The sequence below is a fragment of the Buteo buteo genome, unplaced genomic scaffold, assembly GCF_964188355.1.
Source record: "Buteo buteo unplaced genomic scaffold, bButBut1.hap1.1 HAP1_SCAFFOLD_59, whole genome shotgun sequence".
Classification (NCBI taxonomy): domain Eukaryota; kingdom Metazoa; phylum Chordata; class Aves; order Accipitriformes; family Accipitridae; genus Buteo; species Buteo buteo.
This window is the reverse complement of record NW_027439225.1, coordinates 182821-205826: the sequence shown is the minus strand read 5'-3', so window position 1 is coordinate 205826 and position 23006 is coordinate 182821.

Genomic DNA, 23006 nt, shown 5'->3' with positions numbered 1-23006 from the left:
GCCGAGCCCAGCCCAGCCGAGGGGAGCCGAGCCCAGCCCAGCCGAGGGGAGCCGAGCCCAGCCCAGCCGAGGGGAGCCGAGCCCAGCCCAGCCGAGGGGAGCCGAGCCCAGCCGAGATGAGCCGAGCCGAGCCCAGCCGAAGGGAGCCGAGCCCACCCCAGCCGAAGGGAGCCGAGCCCAGCCCAGCCGAAGGGAGCCGAGCCGAGCCCAGCCGAGGGGAGCCGAGCCGAGCCCAGCCGAGGGGAGCCGAGCCGAGCCCAGCCGAGGGGAGCCGAGCCGAGCCCAGCCGAGGGGAGCCGAGCCGAGCCCAGCCGAAGGGAGCCGAGCCGAGCCCAGCCGAGGGGAGCCGAGCCGAGCCCAGCCGAGGGGAGCCGAGCCGAGCCCAGCCGAAGGGAGCCGAGCCCAGCCCAGCCGAGGGGAGCCGAGCCCAGCCGAGATAAGCCGAGCCCAGCCCAGCCCAGCCGAGATGAGCCGAGCCCAGCCGAGATGAGCCGAACCCAGCCCAGCCGAAGGGAGCCGAGCCCAGCCGAGATGAGCCGAGCCCAGCCCAGCCGAGATGAGCCGAGCCCAGCCCAGCCGAAGGGAGCCGAGCCCAGCCCAGCCGAAGGGAGCCGAGCCCAGCCAGCCGAAGGGAGCCGAGCCCAGCCAGCCGAGATGAGCCGAGCCCAGCCCAGCCGAAGGGAGCCGAGCCCAGCCCAGCCCAGCCGAGATGAGCCGAGCCCAGCCCAGCCGAAGGGAGCCGAGCCCAGCCGAGATGAGCCGAGCCCAGCCCAGCCGAAGGGAGCCGAGCCGAGCCCAGCCGAAGGGAGCCGAGCCCAGCCGAAGGGAGCCGAGCCCAGCCAGCCGAAGGGAGCCCAGCCCAGCCGAGATGAGCCGAGCCCAGCCCAGCCGAGATGAGCCGAGCCCACCCCAGCCGAAGGGAGCCGAGCCCAGCCGAAGGGAGCCGAGCCCAGCCCAGCCGAAGGGAGCCGAGCCCAGCCGAGATGAGCCGAGCCCAGCCCAGCCGAAGGGAGCCGAGCCCAGCCGAGATGAGCCGAGCCCGGCCCGGGCGCCCCCTCCCTCTGCTCCAGCTCCCCACGCTGCTCTGCACTGGCTGCTGCTGCTGCTGCTGCGCTGCAGAGGCAGCTGCATTTTGGGGCTTGGAGCGCTTTGGGTTCCCGCGTGAGCCCCAAGCATCAGAGGAGTTGGCCTGTACCTCGTGGCAGGTCTTGCAGCTGCTTTCAGGGGGGTCTGGGCTCTGCCCAGGCCTCTCGAGTCAACGTTGACTCTGGTGCCTAATGACGGTATGCTGGCAGTGGCCCTGGTAGCTCAGCCCTTTCTCTCCCCAGTTGCGATGATGTCAGCAGGTTTGCCTTTTCTTGGTCCAGGCACCCTTCACGCAAAGATTCCCAGAGATTTTTTCATCCCTCCCCTACACACACAGTGGGATTCCTGGAGGGCCACAGAAATGCAACAGCAGCAGCGTTAGGCTCTTCTGGGGTTTGGGGGAGGAAACACCCTCATAGATAGCTGTCTGGAGCCTTTCTGGCAGCCACCTTTTACCTCTCAAACAGACACAACCGAAAAGCTCCGATGGTCAGTGACCTAGCCGAGCGATGATCAAAAATGCCCCTTTTTACCCCACAAAAGCCTAACGGCGACGTTTGTAGGAAAAACTCCCGCGACACGGGAGTTCAGCCGAGACACGGGCCCGTCGGGAGGAAGAGAGACTTCCTTTGTATTGCCGGAGTCGGCCAGCCACTTCATCCACCGTTTGTCCCTCGCCTTTTTTCCAGGACATCACTGCCAATGAGTTGGCATACAACGCTGGTACGTGTTGTAGAAACTTCCGCCCCAGGGGTTGTGTGCATTGGACTTCATCTGGATCTGTGGGTGACTGCTCGTTATCCGGATCATTATAAATCACCTCCAGCACGGCTAATTCCCTCAGGTACTGGATACCTCTCTGCATGGTGGTCCACTTGCCTGGCTGACACGTAACGTCTTCCTTGAAGGGGTATTTTTCCTTCACGCCTGACGGAAGTCCCCTCCAGAGGCTGAGGGCTCGTGTCTTTTTCCCAAACGCCTTGTCAGTGGCCCCTTCCCTAGACAGGGATCTCACCTGCTTGCCTTCCGTACCCTCTAATTCCAAGCTACCGGCCCGTTACCCCAGCAGCGGAGCAGCCGGGTAAAAATGTGCTCACCCGGATGGCGGCCGAAATCCTTTCGCGTATCTTGCAGCTCACTCAGGGATAGGGATCGGGTGATTATCTCGGGTTCTGCCTCTTTCTCCTGTTCTCGTGATGGCCCTGGCTCACCTCCATCCCTCGCTAAGTTGAACCGATTTCTCCGTGTATTTCTTTTTCTGCATAGGGGCGACTGACACCGGCAGAGGTCGGTTCTCTGGTTCAGCTGCAGCGCCTGTCGCCGGGGTTGGTTGGGGTAGCTGCAGTGCTTGTCACGAGGGCTGGAATAGCTGCAGTGCCTGTCGGTCTGTTTTCCCTCCCTTCCTCCTGAGGGTGCTGCATAATATCGAGCAGTGGTTGGTAGATACTGGCCAGGGCCCAGCACAGTGCGGTAAGTTGTGCCGCTTTGGAACAGGCACCGCATTTTCCTTTCCAACATTCTATCGCTTCACCAGGGTCCTGTAGCTGTTTGGGAGTGAAGTTCCAAACCATTGGAGGTGAGAAGTCCTCTAGATACCTGCCCGTTTTCTCCCACATGCCACGCCACCCATGACTATTCAGCCTTGGGGCAGATCTCTGCGTGGTATTCTTAAAAAACTTTTTTGGAGCCCTAAACAAGACCTGAAACACATTCGGGAGACATAGCAAGACGAGCATGCTGGCTTGAACACCCCAGGGATCTTCAAACTTCTCAAAAGCTGCTGTAATTAGCCTGAAGGAGGAAGGGGAGGTGAACGAGCGGGGAGAAAGTACCCCCCCAACTTCCCCACAGATTGGGTGCGATTACCAACAAATTCCGAGAGAGGGCGCCCGAGGCACGGGAGTGACGTCGACGCCGCACGCAACTACCAGCTTAACCTCAGGACCCGTGACGTAATCATCTTGCGAGTCGACGTCACCCAGGACAGCAAAATGATAGTCCTGAGCCCGCGCCCAGAGGTGATAAACAGAGTGCATGTAAGAACTTGCACAACACCGCCACGGGAACAAATGAGCCAACACTGGGACCAGCGACTATTCAACTAATCTAAGAAATGCGTACAACAAATTCGTTTTAACACGCTCCGGCCAGATCTGTCGTTATCTCAACCCTTCGTGCCCCACGTTGGGCACCAAAAAGGACTGTTGTGGTTTCAGCCCAGCCGGCGACCAAGCACCACAAGGCTGCTCGCTCACTCCCCCGCCGCCACCATCTTTGTCCAGAAACAGGAACGAAGCCTCTCCCCGAGACTAACGTCCCGACGGTGCTCCACGAAATCTGGAGTCCCCTCGGACGCTGGCGGCAGCAAGCTAGGAAAATCCGAGTGCCAAAGCCCACGGAGTTTCTGCTCTCAGCTCCAGGAAAGATTCCTGTTCATCCGTAAGAGGGAAGCCAGCGTCACCCTTGCGCGGCGGGAAACAAGGCTTATCCGATCGACGCCGGAGCGCCGCGTGAAGCCAGAGCGCAAAGCTGGACAAAACCGGGGGGGCAGGGGGGAAAGCCCGGCCCGGCCCCTTGGGAACCCCGAGGGCCCCTGGGGAGCGCAAAGCCGGGCAGCTGCCCTTCCTCACGCTCCCGGCCAGCTCCTCCCTGGAAAAGCGGGCACCGGCCTCCTCAGCCATCCCGGGGGCCCGGCCGGGAAGACCCCCGCCAGGGACAGCCCCGGGCGGTGCTGCCCAGAGCCCACCCAGCCCCGCCGTCCTCCCCTCTGCGGCACCCACCCCTTCTCCCAAACGGAGCCCGAGGGGTCACGGCCCATGGGCCGAGACCAGCGGAGAGCCGCCAGGGAAACCGCCGCCTCCGTCCATCGCGCAGACGGGAGCCGCAGCAGCCGGAGAACGCTGGTGTACTGCATGCATAATTGTATCGTGCCGCTCCCAGGGCAAGCCCAGGCACCGCTTCGCGCGTGGGACGTGCCGCCCCGAGAGCGGGGCTAGCCCAGGGGCGGCGGGGACAGGCTGGCCAGCAGCGCCGAGCCCGAGGCAAAGTCTGCCGTGGGTGCAGCCGAGGGCTGGCGCGGCCGGAGTCCTGGCTGGCCCTCGGCGCCTCTGCAGAGCGCCGGAGCCACGAGAACCGGCTCGGTCCCTTTGCGTCGGTGTCCATGGAACTGACTCGGTCCCTTCGCGTCGGTGTCCTTGCCACCGGCTCGGTCCCTTTGCGTCGGTGTCCTTGCCACCGGCTCGGTCCCTTCGCGTCGGTGTCCTTGCCACCGGGGCAATCGCTGCCAGAGACGCGGGGCCCCCTGGGCCGCTCCCCGGCCCCTGGCAGTGTCCCTCTCCATATGCCCGCCCGCCCCTGCCATGGGCAGGAGGTCTCCGCGCCCGCGCTCCCCCCGGACGAGGACCTGCAGCGCCCGGCGCGCGGTGCCGAGGGGCCGGCTCCTGCCCACCATCACCTGCGGCTGGAGGAGCCGCACCGTGCCCGCAGGCAGCGCTGCCCGCCCTGCCCGCCCATGCCGCTGCGCCCGACCGCCTCCACTCAGCTCGGCTCGGCTCGGTACGGCTCGGCGAAGCTCGGCTCCGCTCGGCAAAGCTCAGCTCGGCTCGGCTCGGTATGGCTCGGCAAAGCTCGGCTCCGCTCGGCAAAGCTCAGCTCGGCTCGGCTCGGTACGGCTCGGCAAAGCTCCGCTGGGCTTCGGCTCGGTACGGCTCAGCAAAGCTCGGCTCCGCTCAGCAAAGCTCCGTTCGGCTTCGGCACTTTTTTAGGTAGCTCAGGTAGCTCAGGTTTTTGAGGTAGCTCGGTCCTGGGCTCCCAGACCTCGCCTGGGCTATGCTGTAGTTGGGCCTGTCTCCAGCCCTGTCTCTGGCCCCGTCTTCTGGGTGGACCTTGGACCCATGTTGTAGCCCTGCCTCCTGCTGCTCCGACTGGGTGGGCCCTGGACCTGGTTCATCCCCTGGCTGTGTCTGGGGCTGTCGATGGACCCCACTACCAGCACCCGGCCCTGCTGAGACCCTGTGGGACTGTGCCCTGATGGGTGAGGGCACAGCCCCGGTTCCCCTCACTGGCTTCCTCTCTGTTCTTTGTGAAGTTCAAACCCCTCATCTTGTTTTTCCTCACCACACGTCCCTATTCTCGGTTTTTCCTGCACCCTACCTTTCTTCTGTATTCTCCCCAGGATATACTTGCAGCTGCTTTGGTTTTTTTTTCAGGTTTGAATTATCTTTTTATGGCACCTTATCCTCCCATTTTTCCCCATTCGTGTCCAGTTGTCTTTTAAACCCCTTCTCAAAGCCCCGCTTATTTAATTTATCCTTTGCCAGGCCCAGCTGCTTTTCATTCTGAGGGTTGTTCTCCATGAGGCCTTTTGAGTTTAGGCTATAAAATCCAAAGACAAGAAAGCATCTTGCCACACTTGGTCATCTCTTACATAGTCCGCCCTAACCATGGCCTGAAAATTTCCAGCTTTTAATTAATTTTTTATGTTCCTGGAAAAAAACCCACTGCTACCTTCTGGAATTTCTTCACCTGCAATTAGTTTTCTGTGAGTGTGTCACTGTACCTAAAAACAGAGAGGCTGGCATTGATCTGATCTGTCTTACTGTTAAGAAATACTTGTTCCCAGTATGAAAAGAAGTATCTCTGCTCCTGATTTCTGACTCAAGACATTTCGTAGCCCACATGCTGCTCACCAAAGACGCATCAATCATCACACATCAGGCAGGAGTGACCTCCGCAGGTAGTTACGAATTCCCACACTGAGATACCGCTACGTGGTGTGAAGCGTATGGCTTGACCTGAAGATCTCTGCCACTCACAAAGCACGCCGGTCCTCCACGCATTTAGACCTACTGCTCTCATAAAATGCAGCATCTTGTGCCCTATCAGCATCATGTTGAAACTAGGCACGGTTATAGAAATGATAACTTTATACTGTTTTGTTAAAGTTAAGATTAAATAAAAGGCTAAAGGACTTAGATACAATAGTTTAAAAGGATAAATGCCAACCTCATGTTTAGTAGCTGTCTTAAGAAGGGACAGGCAACTTCCCCCTTAGCCCAGATATTACTCCGCCATTAAGAGAAGGACCAATGTCACTTATTATCCCTTGTCGAAGCAGTCTCCTGGAGGAGCAACCCGAATGTTTTGCTATGCTAGGATTAGGCTTGCCTGAGTAAGCACAACTCCACGTACTCCATGTGCCACTCAGAAAGGAGCTGTGATGAAGGACAGAGCCTACACACCACATGAACACATTCACATACATAAACGTACCCTGGGCTTTAGATTAAATCGAAACAGAGGGTTGAAGGATTCTTCTAGGGACTTCACTCTTCTTCCTGCCTAGCTCATTCATTTATATTGCAAGTTTAAGCTTGATTTCTTATACTCAGTTGAAAAGGGACTTTCTCAGAAAAAATGCCAACTAGGCAATATGTTATCAATTGTGCCTTATTCTCTACAGGAAATACAAAAGCTGAGTTCCTCTCGCACGTCCAGCACTTCCTAAAACAATCCACTCTACAGCTTAATTGATGCCTTACTAGACATAATGCCTTATAACTCAGCTACCTTAATGAAAATAACTATATATACATATGTCCTTGTACATCTTAAAACTCAGCATGTTTCCTGTGTCACAGATACAATTATGCATACAGTACACCACATAAGCCTAATTGGAAATGGAGTGAAGATTGAGGTAAAATGACTGGATCCCATGGAAAAATTGAGGAAACCGATACTTCTCAAAGCCTTTGTATGCATTTGTGGCTTGAAACACCTCAGCTTTCTCTTAGGTGGCAAGGGATGCTGTCTCAACTTTATCAGGTGTTCTACATGGTATGGAGGTATGGAGGAAGTACAAGAACAGATACTCCAAATACAGATGAATTCAGCATTTTTTAAATTTTATTTAATCAGTAATCAGGTAAACTTAATCTGACACCAAAAACCACATCTTGTCACACTTGCTTTTGAAATACAGCATACCCAAACGAGGGAGGAAATTGTTTTAGTGTGATTTATAACAGTAACGAAGAGTTATTTTCTTTTTGGTAATGACATTGTGCAACACATTTTCTGTTTGGGGAGTAAGCTTCTGAAGTATTTTAATCTGCCTCATCTACCGCTACAGATTTCAGCAAAACTGCAAAATCCTCACAAGAATTAGCACTGTATATAAATCCAGTAATAATCCACAATCATCTCTCCATTTTGGTTGTATTTCTGCTGTAGATACTAGGCTTCTTCAAACTTCCACCAACCAGTGGAAATTTGCCAAATATATAACCCAGTGGGCCATTTAAAGGGATTTTGCTGTGAATTATGACTGCTACATTTGTGGGCAGCTTTCAGTACCAGAGACTGGAAAGGGAGAGGCAGAGTGTGAAGAGCAGGGGGCGCAGCTTTCACCCTGAGACCTTCCACATATTTGTTCATGATCTACAGAAAATGGATGAGCTGGACAGCATAAGCTCTCTGTGCACAGATGGAACGGCACTACTTAAAACCAGTCCTTGCTTTGGCAACTGGGGGAGACGTCAGTCCTGGCTCTTAAGCTGGCAGAGGCTGCCTGAAGCCTTGTTTAAGCTGGTGTCTGTACAATCAAGCTATTGTGGTTTACCTAGGTAGTGCGTGGCAGCTGAGCTGCAGCAACAGACTGTGCACGCTCTTTGCCCATGAGATGAAATGCATTAGCTTTAACTTCTTGCATCCAGACCACTTGCCAGATGGATTCCTAACAAACAGCAGAACTGAACTGCTGAATTACTTTACATATGCTTGGAAAGCCTGGGAAAAAAATAAACACGAAAGAAGTAACTAATGGGAACAGAGGGATGCATTTCTGAGTGCAACAGACTCCATCTTTATTTCAAAATATCTCTGTACATTACAATTCTATTTAAAAAAAAAGAAGTCAAAAGTCAAAGCAGTTTCCCATGCTAAGTGAAATATCAGGTCTCATTTTTTAGATAATCAAAAAGAGAGGCTGTGTTTTCACTCAGCAGATCTCATGGCCTGTTCCTATCTGAGCATACTGCTCAATAGCAACATAGAATGTGTTAAATTAAAGCTCTTATTGTGCTCATCACCATGAAGCAGGATTTTTTGAAGAACCACTGTTAGAAGCAAACTGATCTTCCTTGCAAAGTCAGGTTGTCCCTTCTTCAGGTGGAGTTTGCTCTCAGGCAACCTGGCCATCCTGGGAACAACACCAGGTCAGCCTCCTACCTGCTGGTCCCCTCTTCTCTGACAAGAAGAAGCCATCCTGTGTATAACTAAGAACCCGATGATTTCCTTCCCATGGGTTGCACATTAAAATATCAAAGAACTCTGATTGTGGTCTTAGCCCATAGCTGAAACATTAGGAAGTTCGTTTCTGGAAATTCAAACACATTCCTTAGCTTGCATAACGTCTATATACAAACAAAAGGACGCTCAAGGCAGGCAAAGCTAAGAATGTGAGCAAGAAGTGGACCGTCTGTGGGCTGGTGTGTGGCCACCTCTGTGGCTGCTAACACTCAATTCCAGCTGGACCTGTCAGCTCCTTCCTTGGAAGCATGCTGTCAGTGCAAATTGACAGGAATCCCTGGGATTCAAGCCTCAGAATGTATTCCCTTATGCAGCGCTAATTGTTCACAACAGGACAGATATCGCAGGAGAAGATGTTTGACTAATTGCATATCAAATTGCACCCAAGCCAAAAACCCGTCGCAGAGGAGGCAGTATGGAATTTCAGATAGGGTGAAATGGGATCACGTGTATGCATGAACTCAGCCACACGGGTTCTGCTTAAATTCTCACCGTAAATATTCAGCAGAATTTGCAAGGCCATAAGGCAGTGCTCTGCGTGAATGTGAATTGCATCCATAGCACGTATGGGACTGTGTCTTGTATAATTCATGAGAATAGCCACACGGGGTCATACCAAAGGTTCGTTCAGCTCAGCGTCCTGTCTCTGCATCTGAACAGTGAAAGATGTGTAGGAAAAAAGCATAAGAAATGCAATAAGCATAGCATGCTCCTTCCCCTGCTGTACCCTCTATACTGACAGTCACTGGTTCAGGGATTTCTGGAGGCTGTTCCTGCTTCCTAGAGCTTAATGGCCCATGAGAGACCTTCCTTCCCTGATTCTGTCTAATTGCTTCTTCAACCCATTCATACTTGTGCTATCCAAAACATCCTGTGGCAAGGAGGTGCACAATTTAATTATGTATTGTGCGCAGATGTTCTTCTTTTCATTTATTGTGATCCATAATTTCATGTGTTGCCTGCTAATTCCCGTGTATAAGAAAGAGCAAACAATCTTTCCTTACTCATTTTTGCAGTTTTCACTTCCTCCCGTAGATTGCTGCGTATTATTTGGAGAAAATGAAAACTCAAACTGACTCATCTCAGCTATTAAGGTGATAAGAGATCACATCTATTTGTTAACTTCCAGCTGTGTCTTTATAGTGGGTCTGTTCTGAAGTCCAGGTGCAAGAAATGGTCTCTCTGTAGTATTCAGGCTGTGAATACAAATGACAGCATGAACCTGCCTCCAGCTTTATTATCCATTGGGCTACTGGGATTTAGAAACTCTTTGCATCTTGTCTGGTTACTATGGCCATTCTCAAAGTCTGTTATTTCTATGCTTTGTGCCAGATATGTAAGTATAAGGCTATGCTTTGGGTTGCCCTCAAAGGTATACAGCATTTCAATGACAATCTCTCCATGTTCAGACACAGAGGTTTCAACAGACCCCCAGATGCAAAGACCAAAAAGAACCCCAAAACCATGGAAGAAAATCAACCCTGTCCCCCCCTTTCTCCTTGTCTTCACATGTAATATTGTGCAAAATGCTGCTATGAAGGTCTCCCTCTGCAACTGCTCCACCCATCACTGGATTCTCCATCTTATTCAAAGTCTCACATATATCTAGTCTCATTTTATCCCATGTACCCGTCTCCTAATAGTGTTCCAGGTGCATCCTTCTGCTTGCTTGTCATGGGCAACAGTCATTTTTTCTTTCTCAAGGGAAAGCTGTATTCATACATCAATTCTCCACCTTCATGCCAGAGACTCTCTCCCTTAATTCTTGTTTTCAAAGCCCCTCATACAAAATGCACAACGGGTATGGAATGCCAGAGAATCACAGCACCTGTGTTTTGTATTCAGCCAGCACTAGCTTGAGTGGATGTGCAAAAGCACAAGCCTAGACTTTGGAGGTCCCCAGCCCTCAGCACCCTCTTAGCTCTGTTTCTGCTACATACTTTTTCCCCCTTGCCATGTCTGACTATCACTGTTAAGTTCTTAAAGGCAGGAAAGGAGTGAAATTTACAGTGCTTTGTCTCCTATTGCCAGTGTCTGCGACAATTAACATGAAAATGCACCCTGTCAGTGGTTCACTTCAAGTGTGGAGCATTGCTGTTCCTCTCAAGGGGAAAGAACCTAGTGCAGTTCCCAAGAGCTTGGGTTTTTTAAGCCCCTTTTTAAAATTACATTTCCATAGACAACAGAATATTTAGTTGAGTTATTCTGTGCAAACTGAATCAAATCTTCCTGTCGTTGCTCTCTGTGATCAATAAGAGGTGCATCATTTGAGAGGAGTATTTACAGTGCCCAGTGTGGAAGTTTGGTTTATACCATCGGCGTGAGCGAGGGGGTTCTGAAGAAACTACCAGACAATCGGTATGCAAGGATGACAGCCACAGGGGACAACAAGCTGTAAGTGACCATGGTTGCATAAGGAGCTTCAGCCCTTCTTGGCCAACCTGCTGTACCTACATGTTGCCCTCTACCGGAGATAATGGCACGGCTCCAAGCATACGGCAGGCCTTAGCACAAGATGAGCATTAGCCAAAATCTGAGCAGGAGCTGGGTAACCAGTTGCAGCTCCACGGGTCCCTTCCAACCTCCACCCTCCTGTGCAACTCTGTGCCTTGCTTTCACTCCTAAAGCACCTGAACTCAGCCCTCGTGCCCGCCGGCAAGGATGCTGGGACAAGGCACGATCCCAAACTCCTCCCCGAGGGGTCATCCCCAAACAGCAGCTCCCCGCTCCAGAGCAGCCGATGGCAGACATACTCAGAAGAGAGAAAATATCATTTTATTGAGAACATCAACTGCAGTGGGGGGTGGGCCCAGGACTCACAGGGGTTCAGCCAGTAACAGGAAAACGGCACCTACAAGGACAGAGTCAGAGAGCGCTGCTGAATGCACAGCGGCAGGAAGAGGCAGGGTTTGGTTGCCCTCTCTCTGGGGAACACCGTTGACGAGGAATTGCTCATAGCCCAGAAGAGAGCGAGCTACGGCTGGCATTGCCGAGGGGAGGGCTCTGGCGCCTTATCCCCACGGGGAATGCCCTTAGAGAGCTGTGCGCGCGCAGAGATGCACAGGGCCCCTGTGCCACGCAGCAGGGCTCGATGGGGAGCCCCTGGGGAGCGGCCACGGGGTTCTTGCCAGACCCTGCGCAGCAGCAGAGCCTGGTACACACCTGGGCTTCTCGACCTGCCGGACCTTCCTGCATCTTTTCCGTTTGCGATCCCCCAATACGTTTTCTCTCTTCCTCTTCTTTTTTTCTGCACAGCTTTCATCTCCCCAGGCCTGTTTCCTCCTTCGGTTCCTTCTCTTTTCCTTGTCCCGAGGAGAGCCTGCAAACCTTTCCATCCCACAGTGTGCTTAGATAGGTAAGGCCACGATCCAGCGGAGACAGTTCTGATTTTAACCCAAAGTGACTCGTTTTACCTTCTTTCCTCTGAAAGGCTGCCCAGTTGTTGCGGGCGTAGCAGGGGCTCTGCCGTGCTCTCGAGGGTGGCTGGAGGCAAAGCTGGAGGTGCCTAAACCAGAATTGTTGGAGTTCAGGGGTGGCAAGGGACGGCCTGGAGTAGTAAGGGACTGCTTGCCAAATTACCACCTTAGCTCTCTGGGGAAGATGCTGCTTTGCATCATCCATCCACATTTTGCACAGTCCACCTGCCCCAAAACAGACTTGATGAAACTGTGATGAAGTAGGATCCGAGCAAAAGCCCTCTCAAGTTGACAGCTACTCCCCGCTGTCTTTTTGTAGGTATTTGGTTGGATTAAGCACATGCTTAATGCATTTGAGAAAGGACCTTTCCAGTTTTCCATACAACGTATGATTCCGTGGGGGAGGAGGAGGAACCCCAAACACACAAGCCATCGGCTGGCCGGAGGAGGCCCAGCAGCTACTTGGCCTCCTCAGAAACTACCCTCCTACCCGAGAGACACTGTCACGGTGCTTGTGGAGCAGAGCTGACATACCTCTGTCGTTTTGGACTCCGCCACCATGTCTCCCCCAGCTCCTTTGAGGACACCCAGAGAGGGGGATGCATGCAGAATGGCTTCTGCCTGGTGGCCCTGGTCTCCTCTGCCTGCAGGGCCACTTTGCTCTTCCAAACGCAGGTCTAGAAAGCAAAACCATGTGCAGCAGTGATGCCTTGGAAGTAGCACACCTAAAGCAAAACCCACCCCAAGCCCTACACCGGTTTTCTTCTTGACGTTGAGGTTTCTGGTATCCCGAGCCCCAGCCTGGGACAGCCCTCAGTTCCTCCTCATACCTGTGGCTCCGTCCGTGGGGGCTGGCGACTCCCCAGCTGATGGACAGGAGCGGCCAGCCACCTCCTCCCCAACAATGTCGCCGCAATTTTCAATCATAAACAGCGCCAGCGTGTTCACCTGCACACATCAAACCCTTGCTCTCAACCCAGCTGCCTGAAGTTGTCCCAAGCAGCCTTTCCCACTCCCGATCCTTGCCTCTGCACAGACGGCTGTGGCTGCGGGGCTGCCTTTGCAGGCAGCCACCCCACCGGCATTTGCTCAAGGGAGGAGGCAGCCAGGGACCTCTGAGCAGCCAAGCTCGGATAGGCCGGCAAGGCTGCAGCCGGCTTGCCAACACAGCGCACCTTCTCGGTCACCTCCAGCATGGCCTGGAGCGGGAGCAGGTCCTCGTCGGGTGGGCTCAGCAGGTTTGGCCCAAGGCAGATGGCCAGGTTGCTGCAGCTCATCCTGCTGGTGGCTGCGTTGCGGCCGATGTGCTGGAGGAGGGACAGCAGCCGCTTGAGGAGGAAGAGGTTGGCTGCAGGCAACTTCTTGGCCACCCTGAGGGAACAGGGACACTAGGTTGACAAAGCAGATTTTGCCCAGGCCTGTTGTCCAAGGCAGGGGGGAGCCAGCGGCTGAGTTGCCCAGCTTTCCAGGTGCTCTCAGCCAGCGGCCAGGGCTCCTGCTCAACAGGCAGGCTGCTGCCCGCACTTACGCTTTCAGCTCGGAGACCTTCTCCTCCTTGCTGGTCCTCTCCATGGCTGCCATCCAGTCCTCATAGAGGTGGGTCACCAGCAGCTTGTCGGGGATGCTTCGGAGGAAGTCCTGCAATGCCAAGGGCTCTGGGTGAGCCTTTGAAGTTTCCAGGCCGGCCAGGAGCTCCTCCAGCCGCAGGTCAGAAGCGCTCACCTTCAAGACGGCGGCCAGCAGGAGTGCAGGCTGGTTGCCCAGGTCGACATCGGCGTCGCGGTCCAGGGCCTCCCGCAGCTCCCGAAGTTCCGTCCCGCTGGCAGCTTTGCGGAATATCCCCTCCGTCGACGGTCCTTCCCGGCGCAGGACAGCCAGCAGCTCCTGCAGGAGAGGCAGGAGGACAGTTGCTTGGCCGAGGAGCTGCCTTCCGACAGCGGTGGCCAGAGCACTGCCCCAGAGCGGGCTCCTTGCTGGGGGTGAAGAGCCCAAGCCACCATCCCCGGAGCTCCTGGGGACGCCCGTGTCCCCTGTGGAGCAGCCGGAGGGAGGGCTCCTACCACCTCTAGGGAGCATCTGGAGGGCTGGGGACCCCCCCGGCCAGGCTGGCTTACCTGGATGGGCCGGGGCAGGGAGCCGTCCTCCCCGCAGAGGGCTGCCAGGGGCTGGCCAAAGAGCGCCCTGCTGCAGCCAGAGCCCACCTGCCCTGGCGCCTGGGCAGCGGCCGGGGTCCTCCGATGAGCAAAGGGCCAGGGCAGCCCCCTCCTCTTCCTCCTCCTGCTGCTGCTCCCTCCTGCTGCAAAGGAAAGCCGAGCAAGAGCCCGTCAACGGAGACCGCCGGGCCAGCGCTCCCGGGGCCTGCCCTGCCCGCAGAGTGGTGCTGAGCGGTGCAGCAGGACGGGCAGGGAGCCAGCAGCTGGACCTCCGAGCTCCGGCTCAGCAGCTCCAGTTGGGAGGCTCCTGAGAGCCGGCACGCCACCAGGAGAGGAGAGCCTGGCCCAGCCCTCGCCCTGTCCTCCTCCAAGCTGTGGGCAGCAGCAGAGGCTCCGTGTCCCCGCAGAACCACGTCCAGCGGCCGCTGCCCAGTGGGTGTCCGTCCTTCCTTCCTCCTGGAGGTGACATCCTGCCTCGGGCTGCCCAACCTGCATGGCGACACTCGAGGGACAAGTGAGCACAGCTCCAGCGCTTGCAGGAGCTTACCGTTCTTCCCGAAACTCACCCGGTGCGTGGCAAAGTCCCCCTCCGCTGCTCGGTGGGACCGTCGGAGGCCCTTGCTTGGGACCAGCCTGCAAGAACCAGGCTGCGCTCAGAGAGCAGCCCCGCGGCGCAAAGGGCCGCCGGCGAGCTGCCAGCTGGCACCGGCAGCCTGAGCGTGGCAGAGCCGGGACCCTCTGCCCTCCCGGGCTCTCTGCCCCGCGGGGCAGGTTTCCCCCCAGCACCGCCGTCCAGGATGTGCCGGCACTCCCGGCGGCTCCCCAACCCTCTCCGCTCCCCGAGCGGCACCACCCTTCCCTCCATCCCTCACCCCACTGGCCGCACGTGCCGGCACAGCCAGAGGCGGGCGAAAGGCAGCCCTTCTCACCTTGGCCTGGCCCTCCATCAGCCTCTCCAGGCTCCCGGCGCTTAATGTCCTCCACTGGGCAAGAGAGAAGGAGCGGAGGCAGGTGAGCAGCGATGCCTCTGCCGCTCGCTCGGCTGGAGGACCAGGGCTCAGGGGCAGAGCCCAGACCGGGCAGGCACTCACGGTGTGGCGGCGGCCCAGCTCCTTCTCCAGGAGCCTGATGGACGGGACAGGCGTCACCCGGGCTCTCTTGGCTCCTTCTGGTATCCTGTGCACCGGGAAGGGACAGGGAGAGAGCTGGCTGAGCCCCAAGCTGCCTCTTCTCCCTCCTGCGGCAGCTCTGCCCGAGCGAGAGCTGCCGGCAGCCACGGGGGCACCTCTCCCCAGCTGAGGAGCTGCGTTCCCCCGTCCGGCTGCACCTGCAGCATCCCCGCGGCTTACCCCAGGAGCGTGCCCACCCACAGCTCCTTCAGCGCCCGGGAGCTGCAGAAAGAGAGGAGAACCAGCGTCAGGCCCTGCAGGCCCTGCTGCTCCCAGCCCGTGGGCAGAGGCGGGAGCCTGCGCAGCCCTGCCCCGTGGGGAAGGACACCGGAGAGGGACGAAGCCCTGTGGGGAAGGAAGGACGCTGGAGCGGGATGAAGCCCCGTGGGGAAGGAAGGAAGGACGCCGGAGCGGGACGAAGCCCCGTGGGGCAGGACAGAGGCGCTGCCCGAGCCCTGGCTCCTCATGTCCTGCCAGAGCAGCTGCTTTCGCCCTCCCCTTCTGGGGACCCAAAGGGGATGCGGGACCTGCCCATGCCCCCATCCCTCCCTGCCGGCGTGCTGCTCGCTCCTTGCCCAGGCTCTGCACGCAGGGCAGAGGCCGTTCTCACGATGGTGCGGGTGTGCTTGGGAACGTCTCCCGCCTGGCCGTGGCACTCACCCGAAAGTGGCGACGCAGGAGCCGCTGGGCCAGACGAGGAGGATGGAGGTCCTGTCCTCATCGCCGCCTTCCTCCTCTTCCTCGTCCCCTGCCGCCTCCTTTCCGCCGCTCAGCACCCACAGCTGGTCCAGGGCCAGGTGGAGCTGTGGGCACAGGCTGGTGCCGCGTCTGCAGAGAGCAGAGAGGAGAGGCAGGCGGTGAGCTGGGGGTGTCCTCCTCGGGGTCCCCCCGGGCAGAGCCCAGTCCCCCACCTGCCCTTGGGACAGACGGACGGACAGCGATGGGCGCCTCCAGCACCCACCAAGGTGCCGGGGCCTGGGGCTGGTGCCGGGGTGTCCCGGGGCTGGGGCCAGGGCCAGGGCTGGGGGAAAGGCAGCTGGGCTCTGAGGGTCTTACTGCAACTTGGCGATCACCAGTTCCTCCTGGAGGAGGAGAAGGCGTCTCTCGCTCCTCTTGCGGCCCCGGGTCAGCCGCACGTCCGCGCTCAGCACCGCCTCGGCGTCGGCGAGAGCCTCCCTGCAGAGCAGAGAGCGGCGGGCATGAGAAAGGCCGCTGCCACCGCGGGTCCCGGCCGTGCCCCCGAGGCACAGGGAGAGCTCACCTGGAGCCGCAGCAGCAGTTGGCCTGGCCCATCCTGCCCGGGAGAGGAGGACCCTCGCCGTGGACCGAGGACGCGGGCCAGTCGGCGACAGCGGGGATGGGAGGCGAGGTGCCGGTGCCGGCGAGGTGCTGCTTGGCCAGATCCTGCCTCCTCCCAGCGCTCCTCTGTGCCAGCACAGCTCCGTGCTGCTGTCTCTGGTGGCTGTGGGCTCCAACTGACCAACATTCCGAGCCCAACGACCAACATTCTGAGCCCAACGACCAACATTCTGAGCCCAACGACCAACATTCTGAGCCCAACGGAAAGTGGGAGGGGCACCCACCCAGTGGGTGAGAGTTCTCTCCAGTATGGCCGTCTCTGCCTGGCACTGGGGAGCCCCGGGCGGGCTGGACGGACCCAGCAGAGGGGAAGGACCGTCTCCCTCCACCTCTTGCCAACGCTTTGCCTCCTGCAGCCCAGGAGGCAGGGAGCCGCCTTTGCCCCAGGGGCACTTTTCTGGCTCGAAATCGCTCCACTTGGCGTCCACCATCACCCCAGGTGTCTGCACAGCTGCTTTCCAGCTGGGTGTCCCCCAGCATTTACTGGCGCAAGGGCTTCTTCGTCCCCAGGTCTCCAGGACTTTGCTCTTCCTCTTGGGGAACTACAGGAGGTTCCCGTCAGCCCCTTTCTCCAGCCGGTCAAGATCCCCCGGCTTGACAGCAGGACCCTCCGGCGCAGGAGCCTCTCCTCCCAGTTCTGTGCCACCTGCAAGCTGCCGGAGGGTCCGCTCTGCCCCATCTCCCAGACCAGGGAATGTGAACAGGTCCCGCGTGGTGCAGCGCAGTGGGGGCAAACATGCACTTTGATAGGCCATCACTTGTCACAGGAGGTTCAGAAATTTAGGGGAAAAATCCATATTGGTTTGGGTATTATTTACACAGTGCTTCCCCTTTGTATTCCTGCAAGCTATTACAAGGTGTTCAAAATGTCTCCTTTTTCATTTGAATGTCACAGCTCTTCACAGTGCTGATGTTGCATGTAACATTGGATCGGGTTGTACTCTCGCACAGAGCGTTAGGTAGTATGTAGCCTAGATTATTAGGGAGAAGATCGCAGATTACCGCATTAGTCGTGCAAACACCAATGACAGGAGGTTGCATCTAGCTCTTGAGCCAAAGGGTCAAAATCCAAGGTGTCTATTGATCTCAGTGGGCTATTGATCAGCAGATTGAACTCACCATGTTCAGAAAAGAAAAGGTACGTGAGAAAGGCCTATTCTGCCTTGACTGCTACAATGCGTGTTTTTGCAGGTATGAAGATAAATTACCTTCCATCTATCCATGCCCCTCCCGCCACCCCTTTCCAAAAAAGAAAGGACTAGAGAAAAAAGATTCAACTTGTAGAGCAATGGGGCTTGTAACAGCCAAGTAAATTTCCCTAGATCATTCCCATTCGATGAGCCACTTTGCCTGACATTTTGCCTCTACCTGGTACCAACAGAAGACTCGGTACCTGTGCCATGCTACAGGAGACGTAGAATTTCGTGCTGATCCAGAGCTTTCCACCTACAGCCAAAACCAGGGCGAAGCTTTCCTACACCTCAACCGCTCCCTGGTGCCTCTTCCCCAGGGAAAGTCTTTCCTCTGTCACTCTGTGCTCATAGCTGGTCACAGGCAATGCAAGCCCCAAGCCTCAGCCACCATCCCAGGCCACCAACCCCCTTTAGCCATCAGCAAGATCTCAAACTCCTTTTCGGCTGCAGGAGAAGGGTTGTTAATAGAAATGGATGCACACGGCACAGTCTATTCCAGAATAGCCACAGCGGTTAAAAGCTTTCCGTGTCCTGGATTGGTGGTTTTCAGGACCAGCTCCTGGGTGCCGTTGCACGAGGCTAGCGATAGCTCTATTTCATGCAGGTAATTCAGGCTTAATCCTTTGTCCCCACAGGCCCAGCAGCACAGAAAGTCACCGTGGGCTGTGTTTGAGCAGCCTGCTCCACTGGACTTGTGGCAAACATCCGCATCCCTGCTCTTCTGTTGTCCACATAGGGTCCTGGTCAATACCACAAGCTGTTTTCCCTGGAAATGACCATCGTGGCTAAAGACAGACTCCTCCTTGTGGACTCTAGCCAAGCTGTGGCAACGTCTCTGGCACCCATGCTGTGCCAGCTTTCAACCCCCAAGAGACTGGAACTGAGGCGGGTCCAACAGGAAGAAAATCTGCAATTTTCACTGAAAGAGGGGAGCGACCACCGGCACTGAAGAGCCATTCATATCCTGCTGAAAGCCACAGGGAAATGCAATGTGTGGTGAGCTTAGGCAGGAATACTCCTGTCCAAGAAGCAGCACGCTTGGTTATTAAGGCTTTATCACACTTGGGTGATAAGGCTTTATCCTTGGCTTTCCCGCCGTGCTGACCGCTGTGGCTGCTGCCTGTTCTTTCCTGCCATGCTGGCTGCACCCGCCTGTGGGGCTGTCCTTGGGAAGGGCACCAGAGCCGAGAAAGCCCCTGGGAGAGGGGCAGGGAGAAGCTCTTCTCCAGAGATTTGCCAGAAGCTCTCCAGAGCATCCCTTTTCCAGCCCATGAGATGCTCTGTGTGACAAGGGAAGGTGCCCATCGGTCCAATGGATGAGGCCCTGCAGGGCTCCCATCAGGGTCCTTTGACCTACCCATCTTCCAGCCGCCACTCCAGGGGCTGGGGGTCTCACGAAGGGCAGGGCCCTGTCCCCCACCTGCCGTTGGGACAGACATTGGTGCATCCAGCCATTAAAACCTGCCGAGGCCAGCTAACTAGGAAAAAGAGATGAGCCACACTGCGCAGGCCCAAAGGGCGGACACTATGTCAAGGATAACATAAATAAGTATACGATTAGAACAATATAAGCTTGCCTTGCTGTAGGTAACGGTATGCACGATAGGCAGAACAATCCCCTGTGCATCCAGCGCTGCAATAAAGAATGCCTGCTTTCTAAAACTCCAAAATTGAGCCTCAGAGAGTTTCTTCGACCGGCTTTTTCGGTTACACACCCCTACCTCTGACTGGCAGGACAGAAGAGAAGATCACTGGGGCACCTGTCCCTTTCACTCGTGCCACTCAAGTCCTGCTTGACCTTGCCCGGGTTTTGCTTTACCGTGTCCTGGTGCCCGCGTGGAAAAGGAGCAGGGGAAAGCGGTCTGTGCTTCGAACCAGCGTGCCAGCCTCCCCGTGACATCCCGGAGCACTCCTGGGCGGTCAGCACCACAGGGGTCTCCTATTTCTTCTGGCAAAGTCTCAGCTCCTCCTCTCTTGCTTGCTCCTCCTCCCCCATCCAGATGCTCCTTTTCTAGGTGGTGGAAAGCATATTCTGCTTTCCTTGACTTCCACACGGCCCCTTGGTTTCCAGCAGGCTTCCCACCAGTGCCTCTGCAAGCCTGTTCTTAAGTGCAACCGAAAGAAGAATTTTCTCTTTATTATTCCCACACCTCAGAGGCAATTCTGCTTTCACTGATCTGAATGGAAATTTGTGAGTAAAGATGATGTTTAGATTTGTCTGCAGTGCCACAGTAGAGTTCACAGGGCCCTGCCCACCTTCAATAAATGTCAGCTTTGCATTGCGGTTTTAACTGGAGTGACAGCTACTGAATTGGAGAAGACCCATGGGAGAAAACAAACTGATGACAGAAGTTTTGAATGATGGGCTTGGGAACCACAGATGTGCGTGTTTATGGAGTACCTCTCTTTCAATCTCCTGAGAGGATTTTTTCCTCTCATCACTTGAGTAGGATGGAAATCTTTTCGGTCTGATGGATTTGGTATTTTTAACTTCCACTTTTTACCGTGTTGCGAAAAAAATGCACGCAGCCTTACCGTTTACATCCCACAGTGTTACCCGCTGGGCAGAAACGTCTGAGGCTTTCACATCTATTCCATACCTCTGCTAACACTGTGCCAGTCTTGATCTGGTCAAATGAGAGCAGCCACTGCGAATAACGTTCTCGACTTCCCCATCTCCTCACTCTGGTTTTCCTCTGTTTCTCAGGCATATGCTTTCTCGAGACTGCATATGAAGGTGAGAGATTACTAAAGTCCTTCCTTATTCCTAAAGGCATCTGAAAACTCTGTTAGGAGTCACTTGCTGTAAGATTATCTCCTGAAGTCATCGCAGAAATATCTAAGATTTTGTAGAAATTCTTTTGAGGCTCAGGAAGGTATGATTCTTTTCTTATGCTCAGTTTCACAAAAGTCTCTGTAGCCTTGGTCTCATCTTCTTTAATGCTACGTTTGAGGATTAGTGGTTCTCCCAAACAGGGTGCCCTGCTGTTGAATTAGGCAGGCACAGCATAGAACCCTTGGTCTGGCCACGGTGAATCCTTTTTTGGATAGGCTCAGATGAGCACGGTGAGTTTATGTTGTTTCAAGGATTTGCTGCAACATCTGTGCCTACTTTGACCCAATACTGCAAGCTGTTTAAAGCCATACACTTCCCCCCTGCCCCCCTCCAATGAACCAGTCTGAGACTCTGTAGAGCACAGGATTATTGCACTATAATATAAGGTATTAATATAGCAGCAAAGCAGTCTTCTTTGCTGGAATACCTACCTAGCCTTCCTACCACGATAATATTGTTTCATAATGTGTGTACTGGAATGAAAATGCTCATAAATGCAACGTGAATATTTGCTGACTGCAGGTATTTTTACAGTGCTGATCCCTCTAATATGGAGGCAGATGTAACGATACTCACCCGTGTACTTCTACGAGCCTGTGCAATGTTTTTAGTGTCTTTTCCTATACACAACTCCCTGCCCATATACAGTTTCTTCTGAAAACCTGCAAGGAAGACTGGGCTAGCAACTTCAGTAAGCCAAGCAACTAAGCACAGACCCGGGAACAGCCTTGTATACCCACAGGAGTGCTGCACGGACATTTGAGACTCACGTGGTTGGAGAGGTATACCACCATCTGGATTTAAAAATACGTTTGTCCTCTGTGTGTGGTGGGGGTACCGTAGTCCACGTCAAGGACTGGGGGTGATCTGCATGCTTACAAAGACAGACCTGGAAGCCTTGCACAGCTGCAAAACAAATGCTCAGAGTTTATTATGGTACCAGATTCACGTGACGTACGTCAGGCAGAGAAGGGTGGTCAAGGACAGGCATTGGGCAGTCCTCAAAGCAGGACTTCTTTACTACCAGGACTTTGTTTAGCCATGGAGCTTCAGCTCAAACTCTCATTCCCATTTTGGAAGGGGATTTCTTCCCTGCCTTTCCGAGGCACAGCTCTGTTAGGACACCCACAGTCCATCTGAATTTCTCAACTTGGGTCTCTTCATGTGTCTGATATTTACAGGGACAGAATCTCCGGCTTTGCTTGTCATCAATAATACATCTATCCTATGAAGAACAAGAAGACTGGGACACCAAAAAAAACCCCAACCCAAAAGACAGAGAAGTCCATTTCTCTTTCAACTGCCTGAAAAAACACTTTCCTCCTGGACCCCTATGGATATACACAAAGAGAGAGAGAATGCAGCCTTTGAACAGTAACTGGCATAAATCTTTCTCCTCTGATCGTTCTCCCTCTGACTCATAAATCTCAATCCACCAAGAAAATAGTGCACAGCTCTCACAAAGCATGACATGCACCTAGAAGGGAGCCACAATTAAAAGAAGAGACAAGAGAGACAAATGATATGGCAGCCATTTCCTTAAGGAACAGAACACTTTTCCCTTCTTATTCGTCATAATGACTACCAGTAAATAACAGACAGAAGCAAAAGGTTTGAATACAACACCGATGAATTTAACTTTAATGCAAGTAAAGTGCCTTATAACAAGTCTGGATTGAAAAAGATGTTGAGAAGGGTGGTTTTCAGAGAGACTGCTTACATTTTAATGTTTAGCGAGACAGTAATCTGCAGTGGATGGGTACAAAAAACAATGAGAAAATGTCTCCGTACCCGCGGTGGCGGGTACCGTCTCCTCCTGGGTGTCACGCACCCAGGGCAAGCACGGCCCCCTCCGAGGGGGATCCAGAGCTGCTGCTTCTCCGACCGGGCGACTAAAAGCCCTGACAGTACTCCTGGAGCCAGGGCTGGGGGAAAGCACGCCACCGAGTGACACCGCCTGACCTTCCTTCGCGCCCTCGAGGTCCTTTCTCCTATTTCTGCGTCACTCCAGCCAATGCAGCCAACAGAAGCACGGCCAATACTCACAAATGCGTTTGCCATCTGCCAAAAGGAGGCCTCGGCTTGGTCCCCTCTCGGCTAGGCCGAATCAACTTGTTCTTTTTCCCCCACCAGGAAAACACTGTTGAAAGCCAAGAGCATTTGTACCCACAGCCCCTGAGAGCCACCTGGAGGCCCCGGGGGCACCCCAGCCTCCCTTAACCCTTTCCCTCCCCAGGAGGAGCTGGGGAGGCTCTTGGGGGGGAGGGGGGGGGGCGCGGAACACAGGGAGCCCCCGCGTTCCTTCCCGGGAGACGCCAAAGAGTCCTTAGTAGCCAACAGCCGGAAGGGACCATGGCGCAGCCACCACGGCAGCTCCCACCGCGTGGGCCCTGGGGCCCCCCGGCGCCCCAGCGTTTTCAGACTTTTGTACTCCCCGAAACCTTCTACCCTCGAGGTAGGGACCGGCCCTGAGCCCGGGGACG